The following is a 25508-nucleotide window of genomic DNA, read 5'->3' as shown; positions in this document are numbered from 1 at the left end:
TCTACATGTGCATTTATGCCAGCTTAAATTTACTGCACGGTAAACAGGAATAGGCCAGCATCTACACGTGCAGGCGTTAAAGCGCATTAATATTGTGTGTGGACTGACTTGGGACTAAACTTAGTCCCAAGTCAGTCCAAACAGTGTTACTGTGCTGTAAGGTGCCTACATGTGTGTTACTTCATAATTACTCATTGGGTGTAAATTTGATACCTGTATGATGCAGGTATCAAATTTATGCTCAAGTTGGCCTAAGTCACCATATTTACTGCACGGTATGAGTGTACATGTTTAGACATGCACCTGTACTGCACAGTAATGTCAGGTACCGCACAGTAAAAGCGCACATGTAGATGTGCCCAGGATGTAGAAAAAAGTATTGGCAAATGATCATAACTTTTCAGATTTCAGATTTTCTTTGAATTCATAGATTTCATTGTTTCTTAACTTCTAATGCAATTAATAAACTATATTACTTTTATCACTATATGGAACCAAACAAGTGGGGGTGACAGAATTAAATTTTGCTGTAGATGAATGATTCCCTTGGTGTTGTGGCTGGGTTCACACAATCAAAGCCTAAGTAAAAGTTAGAAAATATGCCATAGCATGCACGTCAGGAGGCATTTGATAACAACATGGATAAGCTTATCCTTTAACTGACTTGAAATGAAGGAAAAAAGAAATTGAAATAGAAACCATGCTCCATACATCAAAGCTACCTTCAAGAAAGTCTTGTCTTCACTTTTCTGCCTCAATGTCCATCAGTTATTAACTTTTCCATCTACCAAATATGAACATTTGGGGAGGCAACATTCATGATGACATTACCTAGTTATTTTGGTATAGGCATATATATCTTACTATAAATATAGCATGCTTGTGTATTTAGAGATGTAGCTTTAGCTATTGAGTATATCTGAGATCTCAGCTAGACTGTGGAAATTCAATTGATTTCAGTGGATGTGTTCCCTCAATTTACATTGTCTTAAGTGAGAGGAAAATCAGAAGCACATCCCCAGATCATATTTAGCATATACATCTATACTGTTTGGCCAGGAAAAAAAATCTTTATTTTAAAATCAGGAATGAGATTGTATTCCACTGATTGTATAACACTGGGTTATATATATATATATATATATATATGTGTGTGTGTGTGTATGTATCTGTGGCATGTATATATATATATCTATAAATATAAATATATATATATATATATATATATATATATATATATATATATATATATATATATCTGTGGCACTGGATGTCTTAAAAGAGTCTTTAAAGAGTAGCCTCTGAACTTTTGTCTAGGTTCTGAATAAACTGACTTCGATGATAATGAGACTATTCTAACTTCATGCACCCAAAATATGGAGCTGACATGGATGATATGGATATGGAGTTCAGTTTGGGTCCATTACTAGTACAAATACACTCAATATGAAAAAGGTGATGATTTTATAACTGCACCTGCTTAGTACATGAAAGGATACCAAAGTGTTCTGTAAGTTCCACCTCACATATAGTACAGAGTATTCATTCCAAACTCTAATTAAAAACAAGGTTGCCAACCCAAGATTTTTTTTGTACTGACAACAAAAGTTATTTTTTATTTTTTTTTTCACTGACCCACTTGTACTAATATGTTTTACATAATGTAAATGTAACGCTTCTGCTAGACCCTAGACAAAGGTCAGACTTGAATTTAGGGTTTTATTACTAACCATAGTCACAAAACAAAAATTTAAGTATAAAGGTTGCAGATTGTCAGTCAATATATATACATACATACATATATACATATACATACAGCAACAATAGTTTAATACTGTGCTGTCCCCATAATAGGTGTTTCCATTTCCACCCACTTAAGGGCTACTGTCTACCTACCTGTAATGCAGTACTGTTACAGACAAGGCGATAGGATGCAGCAACAGCATATGGCAGGGAAGAGAGGGCACTACAGAGGCTCCTGTTCACTGAAAAGCCATGAGATAATGCTCTCTGCAGGGTTGTGCATTCCTACTCAGATATCAGGTAGTCCTGGTCTTCTCCATCTGTTCCCATAAATCCTGCATCCAGTTATTTTATGAGAGATCTTCAATCAAGCTCCTGGTTGCTTAGTCCTTTTTTATAGATGGTTCTTTTTGAGGGTTTTTATGGACCCATGTATTTAGCCTGTTTTTTGTTTGTTTTTTTTACAGATTGTCAGTAAAATTATGGATAGCTGGCAAACCTACTGAAGAAAAACTACCTATAGGCAGACTATAGTTATGTTTTGTGCATAAATGTGTTTTCTGTTATTCTTTTAAATATTTTTAACAGTCCCTCCCAAATCTGGAAATGTGAGGCACAATCTGAAAAAAAAACTGTGGGTGGTGTTAAAGTGGCTCATATATAAGGTGCAACATTCCTTTTTCAAGGATGATGATGTAAATAACCAGAACACATATTTTTTTTAGGAAAAGTAGATGAAGGTTGCCAATTCTCAGGAATCATCAGATTAGGCTGAAGCTTTTAAATTCATTTTGGGGGAAGGCTAGTGGGGGGGCTATCAGTTCCCTGGGACTGAAACAAAGTAGTTGGATTGAGTAGGTGTGGAATTGGGGAGGGTGGAAAAAGATTTCTTATATCTTGATGTGAGTGGCCATAGGGAGACAAAACTGAGATTGCCAGGAGGGTTTGTTTGTATAGGAGTTTGAGCAGAGATGTGTTGGTTGGGGGAGAAGGAAGAATTGGATTCCTTAGGTTTTTATGTATTGTTTGGGGAACCATCTCTGGGGGTTGTTTGTTTATTGTAAGACACTCTTAACCTTTTGAATAGGTGGGATTTAAATCTAATAAATAAATACATATAATTTCTTTTTAGACAGGATCCAAGTTAGCACCTATACAAGTGATAAGAAAAGCCTTACCATCATGGTCTTTGAACAAGTAAAAAGGCACTCAAACGTGTGCTTCAATCATGTCATATTAGGGTCTAAGCTAGATAGGATAAAGCAATAGATGAAGAGTGGAATCTTTAAACATGTAATTAAAACTAACTAGATCATAAATAAAGAAACAAACAAAAAAAGCTGTGTATCGGGGAAAACTGAATAACGTAAGTAAAAATAATTGGAAAAAGAAGTCTAAAAATTTGGTGTAGTCTGTATCAACTTTTTTACTCCTGTCCACCTTATCATACAACTGACCATAGCATTTAAAGTACTTTGTGTCAAATGTTTCCACAGAATCCACAAAAATATCCCATATAAATATTTCTACAGGACATAGCTGGGGGTTAACATAATCATTAACTTACCTTTTGTAATCACTTACTGAGCTTGGAGTGGCTTCAGAAGGGCACTCAAAAACTTGTTTTAAGCAAAAATTATCAGGTTGAATCATGTTGCAAGTCATGAAGAGAACATAAACAGCATGTGATCTTGAGGGAGCTTATTGTAATTATGTGAACTCCATTGGAAGATTCATAGAATACTATGTTTTTCATGGAAGTGTCTTCCATGTTTGGTAATATCCCCTGAACATTTGTCTGTACAATTTGTATTTTTAAGTTGTCAAACGATGTCACTCTTGACAGTGCAACATATAGTCAGCCATAACCAAGCATAGGTTGTTGGACCTTGACTTTTGTTGGTAGTCATTGCAAAAGATACTCTGAGAGGAAATTCCAGGCATATATTAAATGATAGGTCTGTGATTGATGGGCATAATGTGAACCTTGGCAAAAGAACATGGCTAGAGAGTCACACCCAGAGAGTCGTGGTGGATGGGTCGGTTTCGACCTGGAAGGGTGTGGGCAGTGGGGTCCCGCAGGGCTCAGTCCTTGGACCGATGCTCTTTAATGTCTTCATCAGCAACTTGGACGAGGGAGTAAAGTGTACTCTGTCCAAGTTTGCAGATGACACAAAGCTATGGGGAAAAGTGGACACGCTGGAGGGCAGGGAACAGCTGCAAGCAGACCTGGACAGGTTGGACAAGTGGGCAGAAAACAACAGAATGCAGTTCAACAAGGAGAAATGCAAAGTGCTGTACCTAGGGAGGAAAAATGTCCAGCATACCTACTGCCTAGGAAATGACTTGCTGGGTGGCACAGAAGTGGAAAGGGATCTTGGATTCCTAGTGGACTCCAAGATGAACATGAGTCAGCAGTGTGACGAAGTCATCAGAAAAGCTAATGGCACTTTATCGTGCATCAGCAGATGCATGACGAATAGATCCAAAGAGGTGATACTTCCCCTCTATCGGGCACTGGTCAGACCGCAGTTGGAGTACTGCGTGCAATTCTGGGCGCTGCACTTCAAGAGGGATGCAGATAACCTGGAGAGGTTCCAGAGAAGGGCCACTCGTATGGTTAAGGGCTTGCAGGCCAAGCCCTACGAGGAGAGACTAGAGAACCTGGACCTTTTCAGCCTCCGCAAGAGAAGGTTGAGAGGCAACCTTGTGGCTGTCTATAAATTCATCACAGGGTCACAGAAGGGAATTGGTGAGGTTTTATTCACCAAGGCGCCCCCGGGGGTTACAAGAAATAATGGCCACAAGCTAGCAGAGAGCAGATTTAGATTGGACATTAGGAAGAACTTCTTCACAGTTTGAGTGGCCAAGGTCTGGAACGGGCTCCCAAGGGAGGTGGTGCTCTCCCCTACCCTGGGGGTCTTCAAGAGGAGGTTGGATATGCATCTGGCTGGGGTCATCTAGACCCAGCACTCTTTCCTGCCTATGCAGGGGTTTGGACTTGTTGATCTATTGAGGTCTCTTCCGACCCTAACATCTATGAATCTATGAATCCATGAAATTGGTTTTTAGTAGGCTCTTCTAGATATCAAATATCTTCAATAGCATGTTTGTTATCTACACTATCTACCTTAAGTACACTCTTTCTTCTCCAGTAATTCTAGCAATGATGCCCTCATGTATAACATCACAGTGTTCCTTTTATTACAAAGAATCAAAGGATTTGAATTGTGGTGACTGGCAACTTCTGAAACGTCATTGCTATAGTGCCACTCAGTTAGGTTGCCTTTTTTTTTGAGATGCTATTTTCCAGTATTCTGATAAGCAGGGATCCTGGTTTTCGCTGATAAAAAAATCCCCAATTTTCAGGTTAAAAAAAGGCACCCAAAATGTACATTTTTCCCATGATCAAACTGAAATGGCACTCTCTCTGTCTCTCTCTCTGTCTCTCTGTCTCTCTCTACACACACACACACACACACACACGCACACACACACACACACACGTATAGAGTTTAATTTATATTTCTGTTTCATATACATATTATGTTCAAATATATATTTACAGGTTTCCCTCAATTTTTGTGGTAGATGCATTCCCAGGGAACAGCACATAAATAAAATTTGCATAAAGTGAATGCAGTTTACAATGAAACAGATACGGATGTATTTCCAGGGCAGTGAGGGAGGGGGGGGAGGGAGGGAAGGGCTGGGGCTAGGGAAGGGGTAGGGAGAGTGAGGCGTGTGGCACAGCCCAAAGGCTGCAAGCATCTGGCATTTGCCACTCTCAGGGCTGCAGCAGTAGTGGGCAGCCACCTGCAGCAGGATGAGAGCAGGGTGGGGCCAGTGGCTGCTGCAGGCTGGGGCCAGCAGTTGCACCAGGCTCCTCCCGGCACTCGGCAGTGGCACTGGGAGGCAGGTTGCAGGGGGCTATGGTAAATTTTGGGGTGGCAGCAGTCCCCCTCACATTACCATGCCACACCCTAAGTGCTGGGAAGAGCCTGGTGCCACTGCTGGCCTGAGTCTACAGCAGCCATTGGCCCCAGCCTGCTCTTGTCCGACTGAAGGTGGCTGCCCGCCCCTGCTGCAGCCCTGGTAGTGGTGGACTCCACCTGCTTGCAGCTGCTGGGCTGTACCGTGCTAGGAGGTTCAGGGCACAGTGCCCCAGGGGAAGCAGAGCACTGGGGGGTGTTGGGGCATGGTGCATACCAGTGGCTGCAAGATGCTTGCATCGGCCACTCCCAAAGCAGCTGCAGCAGGGGTGGGGAGCCACCTGCATCCGGACAAGAGCATGCTGGGGCTGGCAGCCACTGCAGACTTGGGTCAGTGGTGGCACCAGGCTCTTTGGGGCGGGTGAGTGGGGCCTGGCCCCATGCCCCTTTCCCCTCCTCTCACCCCTCTCTTCCACTCATGGCCCTTTCTCCTTCCCTCACAAACTCAGACTTACCTGTTTGGGGGAGGGTGGAGCGCGCCTATCCTGATCACATAAGATTGGCCTATGCCAATCGCATATATGAGAATTTACTTTGCATATAACAGATTTCAGGTACAAAAAGGGTCATTGCATAAGAGTGAATTTGCATAAATCAAACCTGCATAAATTGAGGGAAACCTGTTTGTTTCATTTCTATAAATGTTTCATTTATATGTATATATAGAGAGAGTGGTGTTTCATTTGGTGGGTGAAAACCTGACTTATGGGATGCACCCAGAAAGTGGTGGTAGATGGTCCAGTTTCCCCCTGGAGAGATGTGAGCAATGGTGTCCCCCAAGGCTCTGTCTTGGACCAGTACTGTTCAATATCTTCATCAGTGATTTGGATGTGTGTGTTGAAAGCACTTCGTCTAAATTTGCAGGTGACACCAACTATGGGGTATAATAAACACAGTGGAAGGCAGGGAGTGAATTCAGGTGGATTTGGATAGATTGGGGAAGTGTGTAGATCAGAATAGGATGCAATTTAACAAGGATAAGTGTAAGGTGCTGCACCTGGGGACAGAGAATCTCCAATACACCTATAGACTGGTTAGCACCATTCTGAGTACCACAGCAGTGGAAAGGAACCTCAGAGTCCTAGTCAATGCAAAAATGAACATGAGTTGCCAATGTGATGAGGTAATAAGTAAGGCTAATTGCACTCTTTCTCATACTAGTAAGTGCATCATGAGCAGGTCTAGGGAGGTGATACTTCCTCTCTATGCAGAATTGGTGAGACTGCAGCTGGAGTATTGCATAGAGTTTTGGGTGCCACACTTCAAGAGGGATGTGGGTAACTTAGAGAGGATTCAGAGGAGGACTTCTTGTATGGTTGAGGGCCTGCAGATAAGATCCTATGAAGACAGACTGAGGGACCTGAATCTCTTCAGCCTCCACAAGAGAGGGTTGAGAGGTGATCTTGTGGCTATCTACAAACGCATCCGGAGGGGGTGGGGGGGAGAGATCAGCAGGGAATAGGGGATACTCTGTTTACCAGGGTGACCCTTGGGGTTACTAGAAATAACAGCCACAAACTGAAGGAGAGCAGATTTAGATTAGATATCAGGAAGAAATTCTTTATGGTGAGGGTTGCCAAAATATGGAATGGGATTCTAAGGGAGGTGGTGCTCTACCCTACCATGGAGGTGTTCAAGAATAGATTGGACAAGCACCTGATTGGGGTTACTTAACCCCAGCGCTCTTTCCTGCCTGGGACAGGGGGTTAGATTCGATGATCTACTAGGTCCTTTCCAACCCCCAAAAATGTAAAATCTATTTGGATCATTGAAAAATGTAGATTTTGAGTTACTTTTTTTAACCTAAAAATTTTGGATTTCCCCATATGTAGGCTTATAATAAGAGGCTATAATTCTTTTGAGATAAGCAGCAATTTCATTTGCTATAGCCATTGCTCTCATACTGTGGTGAAGTTTCAATATTTTAAAATGACAATAACAATGTTTTAAGATAGTTCTCTGTTATAGATGTGTGGCAGCCATATGGAACAACAGACAAAACATACCTGAAATCTCCTCCTTAAGCTACGAGTTTCCTTCTTAATGGAATTTCAGCATTCGTTATGTTGCAGAGGAGTCATTCAATGCACCAACCCAGGAAGCACTGGAGATCTGTCCCAAAGGATTAGAACACATTGATGGACCTTGGATTTTGGCCACTGGACTTTGATACTTCAAATGGAAGTTTCAGTTTAGTTCAATAAAAGTTTAAAGTGATCACAGACAGTTATTCCTCCTTTAAGTAATATTGCAGCAATAGCATTTCATGAAACAACAATGCAAAATAGTCCTGGTCCATGAATTGGATGGAATAGACATGTTTTAAGTAAATGTCTTACCTGCACCACCAATTCCACCCACCTGTTTCAGCAGACTGGACAGCTTTGATAATGCTGTCCACTATTACTTTCTGCACCTTCTTGGCCATGATATACAACTGCTGGCCAGTGTTTTCATCTGTCTCTCTGTATTTTAATTCTGTAGTAACATATCTGTCATTTAGTAGATTTAGGTTCAGCACAGCAGGCTCAACATTATTCAGCCTCAAAATTTCGATTCTCTCTGTTATTGCCAACATTGTTCTTGTTCATTAGTTGTTTTCCTGAAATTCATGAAATTGTAGCTGCCTACAGTCTGCTGGCTGTTGAAATTTCATAGATTTCATAGATTTCATAGACAATAGGGCTGGAAGGGACCTCGGAAGATCATTGAGTCCAGCCCCCCGCCCAAAGGGCAGGAAGTCAGCTGGGGTCATAGGATCCCAGCAAGATAAGCATCCAGTTTCATCTTGAAGGTGTTCAATGAAAGCGCTTGAACAACCTCCGGTGGCAGGCTGTTCCAGACCTTGGGGGCTCGGACAGTAAAGAAATTCTTCCTTATGTCCAGCCTGAAATGATCTTGTAGTAGTTTGTGGCCATTCGACCTCGTCATCCCTTGGGGCGCTCTGGTGAACAAACGTTCCCTCAGATACTGGTGGTCACCCCTGATAAACTTGTAGGTGGCCATCAGATCAGCCCTGAGCCTGCACTTTTCCAGGCTAAAGAGCCCCAGGGCTCTCAGCCTGTCATCGTAGGGTCTGCTTCCCTGACCTCTGATCATGCGCGTGGCTCTTCTCTGGACTCTCTCAAGCTTCTCCACATCCTTTTTGAATTGTGGAGCCCAAAACTGGATGCAGTACTCCAGCTGCAGCCTCACCAAGGCCGAGTACAGGGGGAGAATGACGTCCCGGGATTTGCTTGAGAAGCATCTATGGATGCAAGCCAGCGTTTTGGTCGCTTTACTAGCTGCAGCATCGCACTGCAGGCTCATGTTCATCTTGTGGTCAATGATGACCCCCAAGTCTCTTTCTTCCATAGTGCTAGCCAACATAGCACTGCTGAGCCTATAAGGATGCTGCGGGTTTTTCTTCCCAAGGTGGAGAACCTTGCATTTATCGGCGTTGAACACCATCAGATTCTCATCCGCCCACTTGCTGAGCCTGTCCAGGTCAGCCTGGATCATCCGCCTGTCTTCTGGTGTGGATGCTTTGCCCCAAAGTTTGGTGTCATCTGCGAACTTGGCCAGTCCGCTTCTGACTCCAGTGTCCACATCACTAATGAAGATGTTGAACAGTATGGGTCCAAGGACAGAGCCCTGGGGAACCCCACTGGTCACAGGGCACCACGATGAGTGACTTCCATCAATTACTACTCTCTGGGTCCGACCCCGGAGCCAATTTTCCAGCCAGTGGATCGTGGAGGACCCAAGGCGACAATTGGCCAGTTTCTCCAAGAGACGATCATGGGACACCAGATCGAAGGCTTTTTTGAAGTCAAGATATATGACATCAATCTCATCTCCCTTGTCCAGGTGATAGGTCACCTGGTCGTAGAAGGAAATGAGATTGGTCAAGCAAGACCTACCCGCAACAAACCCGTGCTGGCTATCCCTTAAGACGTTGGCGTCGGCCAGTCCATTAAGGATAGCCTCCTTAATAAACTTTTCTAAGATCTTCCCTGGGATAGAAGTCAGGCTGATGGGCCTATAGTTAGCCGGATCCACTTTCCTCCCTTTCTTGAAGACAGGCACCACATTGGCCTTCTTCCAGTCTTCGTGCACTACACCAGAGCACCAAGAGTTTTCAAAGATCCGTGCTAGAGGCTGGGCTATGATGCTCACCAGCTCCTTGAGTACCCTGGGGTGAAGATTGTCAGGGCCGGCTGACTTGAAGGTATCCAGCTTCTCAAGATGTTCCTTCACGAAGTCAGCATTAATGGAGGGCAGGGGATCACCCTCACCCGGACTTCCCGGCCCTGTAGCGGGCATGGGCATCCCATGGGGCTGATGAAAGACTGACGCAAAGTACCTATTTAATAGGTTGGCTTTTTCCTGGGTATCAGTTGTCAGTTGCCCCATCTGGTTCAGCAGGGGTCCAACGTTGCCTCTGCTTTTCCTCCGGCTCCCCACATATCTGAAAAAGGACTTTTTATTGTCGTTGGTGCTCAAAGCTAGCTGGAGATCATTTGCAGCCTTGGCTTTCCTGGTCTGCTCCCTACAGTGCAGAATAATCCTCCTTGGAGGTGAGTCCCATCCTCCATCCTTTGTAGGCCTTTCTTTTTAGCCTCAGGAGGTCTGCTAGGTCCCTGGAGAGCCAGGGGGGCTGCTGTGCCCTCTTGCTGCCTTTCCTCCGAGATAGAATAGACTTAGTTCGTGCATTGAGGATCGCTCCCTTGAGGAGCAACCACTCTTCTTGAACTCCCCTCTCCCTGTGGTCACAGTCCCTTAGGGCCTCACTGACAAGCCTCCTGAGCTTGTCAAAGTTGGCTTTCCTGAAGTCAAGGACTTGCGTGTTGCTGACTGACTTGCCAGCTTTTCAGCGGATGGTGAAGGTGATCAGCTCGTGGTCGCTGTCACCCAGCTTCCCATCAATCACTAGGTCGCTGACTAGGTCATCCCCAGTAGCCAGTACCACATATTATATGAAGCGTTGCCTAAAATGAGAGGGTATCTGGAGCAGTGATGCTTCAGCTAAGGTATGTTCACATTCTATATAATCAGCAATCAATCCCAGTTCTCAGGCTTTATCTTTAAATGTCACACATTATACTCCATTAACTGTGCACAACTCTGACAAAGTCGTGGATCCTGTTACATGGAGCAGAAACATCCCTGAATAATACCTCTTAGTTTCTGCTGTTTACATGTGTCCAGTTGCCTTATCACCTCCTCTTTGATGTGGTTTCCAGATATGTGTCCCAGGAAAAATGATTGGAAATACTGGATATATATATTAATGACCATTGACATTTTGTTTATTTAGCTGGGAAAATGCTGTTAACTTGACATTCCTATTCTTTCCTGCTTTCTTTCCAGTGCAGTTTTGGCACTGTTTTCTCTGAAGAAGCTGTTGTTGAGGAAGATGTACTGATAGGCAATATAAGATATGTGACTGACCATATAAGAACTGACCTTCTTAAAAACAGGCAAAAAGTAGGATCTGAGAAACTACGGACTGGTAAGTATCACCTCAATATGTGGGAAGTTACTGGAGCATATCCTAAGAAAGGCCATTTGCAAGCATTTGGAGGAGGGAAGAATAATCACAAGCAGCCAACATGCATTTATGAAAAAAAAATTGTGTCAAACAAATCTGATCTCCTTCTTTTACAAGTAATTTCTTGGGTGGATGAAGGGAATGTGGTGGATATAGTTTATATGGACTTCAGCAAGACTTTTAACAATTTCCAATATGACCTTCTCATAAACAAATTGGAGAAATGTGGGCTGGATAAAACTACTAAAAAGTGGATAGATAACTGGCTCAATAGCCACAGGCAAATGATAATTATTAATGGGTCCATGTCAGAATGGCAGGAGGTCTCAAGTGGAGTCCCACAGGGGTCTGACCTGGGCCCAGTGCTGTTCAACAAGTTTATGAATTATTTAGATGCTGGCATAGAAAACTTCTTGAGCAAGTTTTCAGATTGCACGAAACTGATAAGGATTGTTACCAGGTTGGAAGATGTGAGTACAATTCAGAAGGATCTTAACAGTTTGGAAAGTTGGGCTGAAGCTAACAGGATGAAGTTCAATGCGGACAAATGCAAGGCACTACACCTCAGGAGGAATAATCAAAAACATGCATATAAAATGGGTAACACCTGGTTGGATGGTAGCTCTATGGAAAAGGTTTTGGGACTTTTAATAAACCATAAACTCAATATGAGTTTGCAGTGTGATGCAGCTGCTCAAAAGTTGAATATTTTGTTGGGTTGCATCAATAGAAGCATTAGCTGCAATACATGAGAGGTGATAGTGCCTTTTACTCAGCACTAGGTAGGCCTCATCTGGAGAACTGTGTAAAGTTCTGCACTCCACATTTTACAAGGACATGGAGAAGTTATAGGGAGGGCAAAAAAGATGATAAAGTGCTTAGAAACCAAATCATATGAGGAAAGGCTGAAGGAGCTAGGCATGTTCAGCTTGTGGAAAATCCTTGAAGGGTTGCCATAAACAAGAGGGAATGCATCTTTTCTCTCTTGCTGCAGAGAAGAGAACACAGACCAATGGTTTGAAGTTACAGTAAAGCAAGCTTAGATTAGATATCCAGAAAAAATGTCTTCATTCTGAGAATAGTGAGGCAGTGGAATGGACTGCCTATGGTGGACTCTCCTTCACTGGAGGTGTCAATATCTGTTAGGGAGCCACCGGTTGGGGACAGCTATGCCTATTTTCTACTATGGGTATTTCCCATGCTCTTGGGATTTGCTGGTTGCCCCTGCCACCCATTTCTGCTACATCGGCAAGGGTGTTTTTAAGCTTGCCTCAGAGGCATTGGGTATTGATTGTAACTAAGGATGGGGACTTTGACTGGGCTGTGCCAATGTTCCTTCTTGGACCAAAGCCACAGATCCCTGGCTAGTGGGTCTTGCCCTTCTACTCAGGGTCACACCAGTTGCCATATGTGTGGTCAGGAAGGAATTTTACCCATGGTCAGATTAGTACAGACTGTGGGAGTTTTCACCTTCCTTGGGGGAAGGGGGAAGGGAGTGGGATGTAGCCCACTACCCAGGATTCAGGAATTTATCATGCTGACTCTTATAGATTAACCTAATGGGTATTTAGCAGGGATCCTGGTTTTCTCTGATTTTAAAACAAAACAATCCCCATTTTCAGGTTAAGAAAAGTAACCCAAAATCCAAATGTTTCCATGATCTAAATGTTTCATTTTGAACATGGAAACATTTGGATTTTGGATTACCTTTCTTAACCTGAAAATGGGGATTTTTTATCAGAGAAAACAGGATCCCTGGTATTTAGGCACCTAATAACTTCATCATGATCTAAATGAAGTTACTATCTACCTAAATTTATAATCCAGGGTGTCTTGCTTCTGTGTCTATACAGAGAATAATCTCTCATGTTGTCACATATTGGAAATTCCTTTGTACAGGAACCATGAACAATACATACACTTGAAGGATTTAGCAAACTTCATGGGCTATGAATTATGAGTCTCTTTACTAATTTACGTAGTCACCTATCATTCTCTGCTTTGGAAATTTCTGCACAAACAGTTCAGTCTGTCATCAATATTGCAAATTTTGGGCACGTATACATGTGATGAACCTCTGCTCTGACATGTGCTAATTAGCACATGTTGGAGAAGACTCAATTAATTGAAACTGCTGCAAGTCTGCTGGAGTGTGCTAATTAGCATGCTCCAGCAGCCTCTGTCTCACATGTATTCAACATCCCCACATTTCAAGATGGCAGCAGAGGTGCTTTAACTAAAGCTCTTTCAATGAGCTTTAGTTAAAGTTACCCACTACCATTTTGAAGCATGGTATGCTAGATATATGGGACGCTGTGGGTGTTTTAATTAGAGAGGCTTTCAGAGCTGCTCCAAATAAAGTGTCCCCCATTCCGCCCCCACCCCAGAGCATGTGTATAGACACCATTTGTGTTGATCTTGAAGTATGGCCAATACATGACAGAGCAGCAAACCTTTTCTCTGAAACCCTGTAAGATACATGACCATTTCAACTTCACCAAATATTGAATAACCTGATTCTGGGATAATTCTGATGACTTCCTTTACTTTTGCATGGAGTGCTCTGGCCACAATATCAGGGCTGGGTTCAGCCTTCTGGAAAAGCTGGAGGCTGGCAGTGATCTTGTTCCACTTAGCATTGCAAGTAAAGGTGATGAATAGGTCTGGTTTAACAAATGTTTGCTCCATAGCCATAATACCTTGGTAATTTTAGCTGTGTGTAGATGAAACAAGAGGCATGTGTGCATGACAATTTAAAGCAGGCTAAATGCTTTTGCACCACTTTAATGGTGTTGGTGTTTGCATGCCTCGGCAGCATACTGCACATTAATTCCAGCCACTGTAGGAAATTCGGCAGCTTAATGAGCCTTAAATGACTTGGGGTGCAGCAAACTAAAACTCCTTTGAGGAGTTTTAATTTGCTGCCCCTACATCTGCAGAGTGAAGCACCAGTCTCCGTGCAGCTCCACGGCACTCCAGGAAGCCCTGCAGCAACCTGACAGCAGCCCAGGAAAGCAGCTCTGCCTAAGAAAAGTGATGATCCTGATCTTTTTTTTATTCCCCATCCTGGAGCCTCCCTGCCTCCCTGAGCTGCATGGGGGCCTGGTGCTTCCCTCTGTGGCTGTGGTGGTCCCCAGGACATCCCAAGCTGGGTGTCTGTAGGTGGGGGCCACCGGGGGGGGGGGGGCACAGCTGCTGCAGAGGGAAGCAACAGCATCCCCCCCTCCCCACACCCTGCAGCCCAGGGACTGCTCCCTCCACTGGCAGAGAGGCAGGTAAGTCAGTGGGGTGTGCACATGATACAGGGGTTTAATCAGCCCTAAATTGAAATGGTGTTTTTTAAAACCCACTGCTTCAGTTTAGGGCCCCTGTTTCATCTACATATGTCCTTAGTTGCTTATTCCTTATACCAGTAAATGTCTAGGCTAGAATTACAACAGTTCCTGATCTTAGACATTCTTCTTCTTCTCTAGTGTGAAGCTCATCTGCTAAGTCTCTTTAAGTGTCAACAAGTTCTGCAGCTTGGTTTTCTCTCACATATTGAAAATAATTTGCCTGTATCCTCAAACGCACATCAGCAAAGTACTGCTGTGTCAGTTTGCCAGATGCATTCAATAAACTGAACTGAGGTCTTTGTTCTGCACTCTTGAATGTTTTTTGTTTTTTTTCCTGGTATTCTAAGCTTACACAAAAGCCAGACTCATTTGGATACACAAATGGATCAATGTATAATAGTTGTTTGGATCTATATATAATATAGTTTTAATGTGAGTGGAAGGATTTGCAAAGCTAAAATTTGGTGGATAAGCAACAACATGAATTTAAGCCAGTGGAGCACTGTCATAGCAAAAAGAAAAATGCTGTAACATTCAGTAACCCTGCTGGATTATAACATTATCTTTCAGCACTGTTGGTGTTTCAACACAGCTGGTGTTTTGTTTGCTGTTATACCGGAGGTTTGGGTGAGGCTATTAGGGGTTGGAGGAGGCCTTATAGGGGACCCTCAGCATTGTGGGAACCCCAGCCCTAGAGAGGGGGCAGCGAGAAGCCCTGGAGAGAGGCGCAGACCCCAGCGCCAGCGAGGCATGATCTTAAAGAAGCCAGGGAGCTCTGGTGCACCTGTGGTGCAGCTTTGTGTTGGTAGGGGTTTTTTTGTGGCCTGGGAGGCTGCAGGTTCAGGGTCACCCCCTGGTTTTGGGCTTGCGGCCCTCCAGCTGTGGGGCTGGCGCCCGAGCCTCTGGGCCAGGCTCCAGATTGGAGCAGGAAAAGGGGCCAGGGGCCTCAAGACAATAGAAAAGGCTAGAGTCTCGGAGTCAAAACCTGTCTAGTGGGTTTAGATGGGGAGGCCTAGCTAGAGAAAATCAGGGGTCAGCCTCACATAGGGGAAAGGGCCCAACATACCCAATACAATAGGCAGCCTCCCGCTCACAAGAGCATCATCATAATTTCCATCTAGACGTAGCAGGTGAGTATAGGGTGGGACATTAGAACCCTAAAGAAGGATCCAAGGGTGTGGAGTACTAGGAAGATGGTGCTGGGAAGGGCAACCTGTTACAGTGTAACATGAATTACAGGTTTCAAGAATTCTATTCAAGTTCTGCAGTAAATGTATCTTTACGTCTTCATTTCTATGTCTTGCCATATTCTCATGCATTGTTCTTCAGTGGTCGCATCTACATGAGATACTTACTACACAGTAGCTCATTACTACAGCACAGTAGCATCACTAGGCATGAACCATCATGTGACGCTACTGTGCAACAGTAATTAGGGCTGTGGGAAGCTTTGGTCGCTGATTCAGTTCGGTGGAGATTAGACCCAATTCAGTGGCCAAATCACTGAATCTGAATCAAATCAGGAGACACTTTAATCTCTCCAAATCAAATTGGAACCCTCCAAATTAATTTGGAGAGATTCAGAAAGATTTGATGATTTAAAGACACAGTTTTTTTTGTTTGTTTGTTTGTTTTTACATACCTCAAGGTACCAAGTGGATCATGAATGCTGAGATGATGGGGCAGATGGATTCCCCACGAGAGCACAGGGGCCCCCCAACATGCTGGACAGCATACAAAGAAGTGGACCAGAACCTCTTCCGGTCCCCTTCCTGGTCTGCCGGGGAGCGTGCAGCACCCCTCCCCCCACCACACACACACACACACACACACACACACACACACACACACACACACACCCCAGCTCAGCAGCTGGTGTGTTCTGGGTCTGTGGGGGCACCTGAGGTCCTGTGGGATGCTCCATAGACCCTAACATTGCAGCCTTCACAAGCCATGCTTGGTACATCGAGGTATGTAGAAAAAACATTTAAAGCTGTGTCTATGGCCAAATTACTGATTCTCCAAATCAGCATCGAATCTTCAGATTTGGATTCAGCCGAATCGAATTGGGACAGTGATCTGAATCAATTAATCGAATCACTGTCCCCAATTTGGGCCAAATCTGAATCAAATACTGCCCACTTCACACACCCCTAGTAGTAATGAGATACTGCACAACAAGCATCACTAGGCAACCCTGCCAGGACATTACTGTGCAGTCATTTAGTCCTTGATTATGCAGTTGTTACTGGACAGTAACTCATGTAGACATCCCCACTTTACACTACAAAAAAGTTGACCATATTTTGGCCTTTCATTGTCTTGCAGATATAGCACTTGGATAATATGATACACAGCTCCATGAATTTTGAAAGCAGCGTGGCCTTGAATTTCTTTATATATGTATGTTTGCTTCAAATGATACAAACAATATTGAACTATTGTAGCTTTAGAACTTGTTGAGAGTTCATTGCCTAAGTTAAGAAGCTTTTCAGAAAAAGCTGGTATATGTCAATCTTGCTAATTTACTTTTCCATTTCAGAAATATCCTGTGGAGTGGTTACCAGTTTTCTCAATAATAAAGCAACTTTTTCCACAGTAGTAACAAGCTAACAACATATCACCATGGTCAAATTCAGTGACATTCAATATAGGCAGAAGTGTGGATATCAGCAAAACCTAGTGGCCTGTATTGAATGTCATTGTGCAGTTGTTAAATCTTCTGAATATGTGCAATCACCATCCGGATGTCTTACCTACCCTTCTTCTGTTCATCTTCTGTTTGCACCATGTAATTCATTATGCATCAATACATTTTCTTCATTTTTGCTGTTTCTCTGACTTTCATGGCAAACTGTTATCATTCACTATCTGATGTTTTGCTGCCCAATTTTTTGGTTTTGATTTTCTGTTTCAATATTTTACATGTACATAGCAGGAATAGTGCATATTTAATAATGTTAATATTCAGTAATTTAAGCTGTTACTTATAACTTAGAAACAAAAATGTTATATAACTTGAGCAGTTACTTATAGCTGAAATAATTGACAAGGAGGGGAAAAAAAGACACATTCAGCACATGCGGGCATTCCCCATGCTGAAACTTTGAGAACCTGGGGTAAAAAAAAATCCTGCACCTAGAAAAAGGTGGGTGGCACATGTGGCAGCAGCACATGTAGCCCAAACCCAAAATCTGACCTGACAGAGCCACACCCTAGCTACTGGACAGGATGCCTGCTGCAGGATCACAATGGCTGCTATTCCTGGAGGCTCCCAGGACCCCAGTTAAGATTGCTGGGGTCAGCACAGTTGCTGGTCCTAGCCTCCCCTATCTCATCTGAGATAACGTCATGTGCTAGAGCACACACGGCATGGGTGTTCCCTGGGGACAAGGAGCAGTGGCACACCTTGTGATATTGTTGTTTGTCCACTCAGAAAAAAAAAACAAACAAACCATGTTCCGTTCTCATGGGGACACACCCAGTATATCAGCTGAAAATCAGGAAGATATCTGCTTTGCATGAAGTCTCACAATGGACTGAAGCCCAGCACTACCTATTAGACTATTCATAGGTGGTTCATGCACATGTGTTGTATTGCATAACATTTTTGTTTGTTTGTTTTTTCCAGTGGAAGATGTTTTGTATTTATTTCTCTTTTTTTTTTCAGACTTTCTCATGATTTTTAAATTTTGTGTTATACTATAATAGATTTATAATGACATATAATATGTGGGCATATAGTAAGCATAAATAACTTAAAATGTTCTTATATAATATAGTCTTTAATGTATTGGAATAAAGATATAAATGTTCTGGCTATATGATATCATTTGCATTTTTAAATGTAAGTTGCAAAGTATACGTATCTAATTTCCTATTGTTTTAAGGAGACATGTTGAGAAAAGGGAGGGCTATTAACTTATTAAAAGCTGAGACCTATATTAATATTGATTTTGCCTTTAATATATAGAATCCTATCAATTGTATCATGTGTCCAGAAAAAAAAAATAGGAAGGGAAAAACTATGTCTTGATATATTTTCTAGAGTAGCAATTCAGCTTGTTTTTCCATGAGTCCCAGAAATAATATTTGATCAGACACCATGAAAATTGCAATAGTGCTGATTTAACACCAGGATTATTTCTGGCATTCAGTCTGTGAATAGCATTTTATTAACATACAATTTGTTTTAATATTAGATGGTAGGAATAATGAACTGACATTGAGCCTTTGTGAGCCAGGCAGGCCTCGGGTTCCTGGATAATAACGTATACTTTTGCACAGGGTCTTGCTTGGGTGTGATGGGCTATACCTCAACTCCTAAAGGCAAGCATCTTCTCTTACAGGTTGACTGATCTCATGTGGCATGCTTTAAACTAGTTTCACTGGGGGATGGGGCCACAGGAGGACTTGAGGACACCTCCCAACCAAGACGGGTGATGTGCACAAGGAGAACCCAGGTAAGCAACAGGGGTCCAGATAGTCCTGGGAATCGGGGGGTGACACATGCACCAATTCAAGGCCTTAAATGCCTCTACACCAACGCTCATAGTATGGGGAATAATCAGGAGGAACTCACCCTCCAGATAGCTAGTTCAAACCCGGACACAGTAGGGCTCACAGAAACCTGGTGGGATTCATTCCATGACTGGGCAGTTAACATTAGGGACTATAGACTGTACAGGAAGGATAGAACAGGAAGGAAAAGAAGGGGTGTGGCACTCTATATCAAAGAGCAATACACATCCTCAACCAGCAAGATGGGGTCTGAGGAGCAGTAGGCTGAAGTGCTCTGGGTCAGGATACAGGGGGGGTCGTGGGGAAAGGGACTTAATGGTGGAGGTCTACTACAGACCTTTCAACCAAGGGGAAGAGCTGGGCCGTGAATTCTCAGGTCAGCTTGTGGAGGAACTTAAGGCAAGGGATGTAGTTGTCATGGGTGATATAAATTACCCAAACATCTGCTGAGAGGAGCAGTCAGCCAGGTCTGACCACTCATGAAGGTTCCTTGCTGAAATACAGGACCTCCACTTAAACCAGGAGGTGCACAGTCCCACCAGGGGGAATGCCCTGCTGGACCTGGTCCTGGCCACAGGTGATGACCTGGTGAGGAGACTCCAGGTCCTCGACCACCTGGGCGATAGCAATCATCACTTGCTGGAATTCACCATCCAATGCAGGGTGTCAAGGGCCTGCAGCAAATCAGTAGCCCTTGACTTCAAGAGGGCCAACTTCAGTCAGTTGAGGAGATTAGTGGGAGAGGCACTGGGGTCCTGGAGAGTAGGGGAACTGGGTGGCCAAGATGAGTGGTCGTTCCTTAAGGAGACGAAACTCAGAGCCCAAGGGGTGACAATCCCAAAAAGAAGCAAAGAGGGCAAGAGTGCCTAAAATCCCCCTGTCGCAGGGCGCTAGGATGCCCTGCTCCTTTAAAGAGCTGAAACTGTTAGAGGAAGAGCTCTAGCAGTGAGTTGGAAGCCCCAGCTGCTGGTTACCTGGGCAGCCAGAACGAGCTAGTGGCACACACCTGCCAGCGGTCAGCTAACTGGAAGGGGCAGGGCCTGGCTTATATATAAACCCCAGGGCTGAGGCCAGGAAGGCAGTCCCCTGCCAGTATCCAAGGAGGAAGAAGCTCTCCCATATCAAGCAAAGGGTAGAGGCCTGACTGTAGGTACAGCTTCTGATATTGGTGAGGGACGGAGCACCCCTGGTGTGGCTTGAATAATGTTATAGCTGGGTGGCTTGAATTTATGTTATAGCCCATGGGCTTGGGTTTTTCTTGCTGTTGTATAAGACCAGTGGTTTGGATGAGGCTATTAGGGGAAGGAGGAGGCCTCATTGGGGGCCTATGGCAGTGTGGAGACCCCAGTGCCACAGAGGGCATGGCATTTGGGGTGCACAGACTGCAGTGCAAGAGAGTGCATGGCATTTGGGGTACCCAGACCAGAGGGGGCGCAGCACTTTGCAGGGTTGCAGAGAGCCCAGGTGCCAGTGAGGCACAGAGGGAGACAGGCCTGCAGAGAGCCTAGGGAGGACAAGGGGACCAAATGACACCAAGGCACAGACCGGACAACATTGGTACCATCTGCGAGGCTTGGGGTGTGGTAAAGGGCTGGTTGGAGCTACACATAGCCCATAAGGCTAGGGTGCCCCAAAACACCCATTGTGACGTTTATTTTGAAGTGGGAGACACCAGAGGTCCAGAGAACAATCAAGACTATGTCCAAAAGGATTTAAAGGCAGCCTCCCTATTAATATTCTATCAAAGACGTGGCAGGTGAGAATAGAGGGTGCCCATCGGGCCAACTTGGCACTGTAAAGGGGCCTTGGGGAGATCTCAGTTATACTACTGGACCCCATCCTGTGACACCCCCCTGGCTCATGAAGGGCATTTGGGAATGCCTGATATCCAAAAAGGAGGTGTACACCCAGTGGAAGGGAGGGACTATCACCAAAGAGGAGTATACCTCCACCACTCAGGTCTGTAGGGGGGCTGTTAGGAAAGCTAAGGCAGATACGTAACTAAGACTCAAGGATCAAGGAAAACAAAAAGTCCTTTTTAAATACATAGGGAGCATGAAGAAGGCACCGGGTAATGTAGGGACCCTGCAGGATATGCTTAGCAATCTGGTGGTTGCACCAGAGGAGAAAGTAGACCTCTTTAACAATTTCTTTGCTTCTATTTTCTTGTGCAGGGACCTGGACTTCCCTACCAAGATTCAAGATGGACTCAGGAGAAACTCCGCCAGGCCTAGGGTCAGGGAGGACTGAGTTAGGGAACTTCTGGAGGGGCTGGACGTGTTCAAATCAGCAGGTCCAGATGCTCTCCAGCCCAGAGTGTTGAGGGAATTGGCAGGGGTTATTGCGGGGCCCCTGGCACGGCTTTACAAGCACTATTGGTGATCTGGCCAGGTGCTGGATGACTGGAAGAAGGCCAGTGTGGTCCCCATCTTTAAAAAAGGGAAGAGGGAGGACCCGGGCAACTATAGGCACGTTAGTCTTACTTCAATCATGAGGAAGCTCTTTGAGAAGATTATCAAGGAGCACATCTGTGATGGGCCAGCAGCAGGGATGATGCTCAAGGGCAAACAGTATGGTTTCATTCGAGGCAGGTCCTGTCAGACCAACCTGATTGCCTTCTACAATCAGGTCACAAAAGCACTGGATACAGGTGTTGTGGTGGACATAGTCTTTCTGGACATCAGGAAGGCTTTTGACACTGTCTCCCACCTCATTTTCATTAAAAAGGTAGGTGACTGTGGCATTGAAGCCTACACAGTCAGATGGATTGTAAATTGGATGACGGGTCATACTCAGAGAGTGTTGGTGGATGGGTCATTTTCAACCTGGAGGGAAGTGGGCAGTGGAGTCGCCCAGGGCTTGGTCCTTGGGCCTGCACCATTCAATTTCTTTATTAGCGACTTGGATGACAGGCTGAAAAGCACCCTGTTTAAATTCACTGATGACACCAAGATTTGGGGTGAGTTGGGCATGCTAGAAGGGAAGGACAGATTACAGCAGGACCTGGACAGGTTACAAGGGTGGGCAAATGAAAATACGATGGATTTAAATACTGACAAGTGCAGGATGCTGCACTTAGGCAGTAGGAACCAGCAGCATACCTATAAGCTGGGGAACTCCCTTCCCAAAAGCACGGTGGCAGAAAGAGATCTTGGAGTCATCATTGACTCCAAGATGAACATGGGCTACAGTGCGAGATCATGGTCAACAGGGCCAACCGGACCTCATCGTGCATCCACAGATGCATCACAAGCAGGGCCAAGGAGGTGATCCTCTCCCTCTATGCAACACTGGTCAGGCTGCAGTTGGAGTACTGCATCCAGTTCTGGGTGCTGCACTTCAGCAGGGATGTGGACAGCATTGAGAGGGTTCAAAGGAGGGCCACTTGCATGATCCGGGGACAGCAGGGCAGACCCTACGAGGAGAAGCTATGGGACCTGAACCTGTTCAGCCTTCACAAGAGAAGGCGGAGGGGGGACCTGGAGGCCATCTATAAACTTACTAGGGGAGACCAGCGAGGATGGGAGGAGGTTAGCAGGCTGAGGGGTATCAGGGAGGTGGAGGGTGAAATTGACAGTTATTTCCTTTCCCTGCAGGACCAGGCACCTAAGGAAGAAGTAGCCCGGGGAATGCCCTCCACAGCAGAGTGGCAGATGGTCACATCCAGGACCAGAGCTGCTCGCAGCGAACAGGTACCAGTTCCTCCAGTCCAACTGGAGAACAGGTACGAGGCCCTGGTGACCCTGCAGGAGATGGAAGGGGAGGAGGAAACCCTTGGGCAGGAAGAAACACCACATTCTTCACGCTCCGAACAGGTCAAGAGATCCAAGCAGACCCAGAGGAGGAGGCGACGAGTGCTCGTCATAGGCGACTCAGTCCTGAGAGGTATGGAAGGGCCCATCTGTCGCCAGGAACCCTCAACACGAGAGGTATACTGCCTGCCCGGAGCAAAGATTCGGGATGTGATGGAGGTAATCCAGGCCAGGATCAAGCCCACCGATTACTACCGCATGGTCCTAGTCCATGTGGGTACTAATGATGTGGCCAGGAGAACCCCCGATCACCTGATGGCGGACTACAGTGCTCTGGGCAGCATGCTGAGGGAGTTCGGTGCACAGGTGGTATTCTCTTCCATCCTACCAGTGAACAGACGTGGAAGACGGCATGAGAACTGCATCCGAGAGACCAACTGGCAGCTTCGGCAGTGGTGTCTCGAGGCAGGCTTCGGCTTCCTGGACAATGACCCGCACATCACAACGAGGGACATGTTCAGCTGGGATGGGCTTCACCTGTCCCCCAAAGGTAAGTGTGTGTTTTCTTCTAGGTTGGCAGATCTCCTCCGGCGGGCTTTAAACTAGGCTTGCCGGGGGGAGGGGAAGATGAGGGCGGGGGAAGCTGTGGACCACCAAACCATGTGGCACCCACAAGGACAGTCCAGCCTGAAGAAAGAGAACATTGGGAACCTGCAAGACACGGGCCGGCCAGCACTACGGCACAGGTAAGAAACGAGAAGGTAAGAAATAAGGGGCCCCTTGGGACTTGGAGCGGGGGGGCAGCAAAGGCACCTGTCACAGGGCTCAAGTGCCTATATACTAATGCTAGGAGCATGGGAAACAAGCAGGATGAACTAGCGCTCCTGCTTGCCCAAAACACCCATGACTTAGTAGGGCTAACGGAAACCTAGTGGGATTCATCCCACGACTGGGCGGTACATATTGAGGGTTATAGATTGTACAGAAAGGACAGGGTGGGGAAAAAAGGGGGAGGGGTTGCGCTCTATGTCAATGAGCAATATACATCGACCTTCATCAAGACGGAATCCAAGGATGAGGAAGTAGAAGGATTGTGGGTTCTTACATGGGGGCAAGGAGAAAGGGATTTGGTGGTAGGGGTCTGCTACAGACCCCCACATCAAGGGGAAGAAATAGATTCAGGGCTCCTGAGGCAGCTCTCGGAGACCATAAAAGCTAAAGAGGCGGTAGTCATGGGGGACCTAAACTACCCGGACATCTGCTGGGAGACACAAACGGCAAAGTCCCACTGCTCACGCAGGTTTCTAACCTGTGTACAGGACCTCCACCTGACACAGGAGGTACACGGTCGCACTAGGGGGAATGCCATACTGGATCTGGTATTGGCAATGGGGGATGACATAGTAGGGGACCTACAGATCAATAGCCATCTGGGGGACAGTGATTTCCTAATAATAGAATTCACGATAAGGCGTCGAGTGGGTAAGGTAACTAGTAGGGTGAAAGTGCTAGACTTTAGGAAAGCTGATTTAAATGAACTCAGGCGATTGGTCAAGGACGCACTGCAGAGTAGGAGTTTTGAAGTGATGGGAGCCCAAGAAGGGTGGTTGTGCCTTAAGGAAACGATCCTTTGGGCACAAAGCGAGACGATCCCCGTGCGAGGCAAAAGAGGGAAAGGGGCCAGGAGGCTTCCCTGGCTGACCAGAGAAATCCAGGGCAGCCTATGGGCCAAAAGGGGAGCACATAAAAAGTGGAAACAGGGAGAGATCACCAAACATGAATATACCTCCTCTGCTCGTGCTTGTAGGGAGGCAGTTAGACGGGCCAAAGCTACCATGGAGCTGAGGATGGCATCCCAAGTAAAGGACAACAAGAAATTGTTTTTTAGATATATAGGGAGTAAAAGGAAGGCCCAGGGAGGAATAGGACCCCTGCTAAATGGGCAGAAACAATTGGTGATGGACAGGGGGGACAAGGCTGAACTCCTCAATGGGTTCTTTGCCTCAGTGTTCCTAAGCGAGGGACACAACAAATCTCTCACTGGGGTTGTAGAGAGGCAGCAGCAAGGCACCAGACTTCCATGCGTAGACCCTGAGATGGTGCAGAGTCATTTGGAAGAACTGGATGCCTTTAAGTCGGCAGGCCCGGATGAGCTCCATCCGAGGGTGCTGAAGGCACTGGCCGACATCATTGCAGAGCCACTGGCAGGAATATTTGATCGCTAGTGGCACACAGGCCAAGTCCCGGAGGACTGGAAAAGGGCCAATGTGGTCCCCATTTTCAAGAAGGGGAGGAAGGAGGACCCGGGCAACTATAGGCCAGTTAGTCTCACCTCCATCCTTGGCAAAGTCTTTGAAAAAATTATCAAGGCTCACATTTGTGAGAGCCTGGCAGGACAAATTATGCTGAGGGGAAACCAGCACGGGTTCATGGCAGGCAGATTGTGCCTGACCAATCCAGTCTCTTTTTATGACCAGGTTACGAAACGCCTGGACAGAGGAGGAGGTTTGGATGTTGTATACTTAGATTCAGGAAGGCCTTCGATACGGTATCCCACCCCATACTGGTGAACAAGTTAAGAGGCTGTGACTTGGATGACTACACAGTCCGGTGGGTGGCGAATTGGCTAGAG

The sequence above is a fragment of the Alligator mississippiensis genome, chromosome 1 (genome assembly GCF_030867095.1).
Source record: "Alligator mississippiensis isolate rAllMis1 chromosome 1, rAllMis1, whole genome shotgun sequence".
NCBI classification, from domain to species: Eukaryota; Metazoa; Chordata; order Crocodylia; family Alligatoridae; genus Alligator; species Alligator mississippiensis.
Note: the sequence above shows the minus strand (reverse complement) of the source record.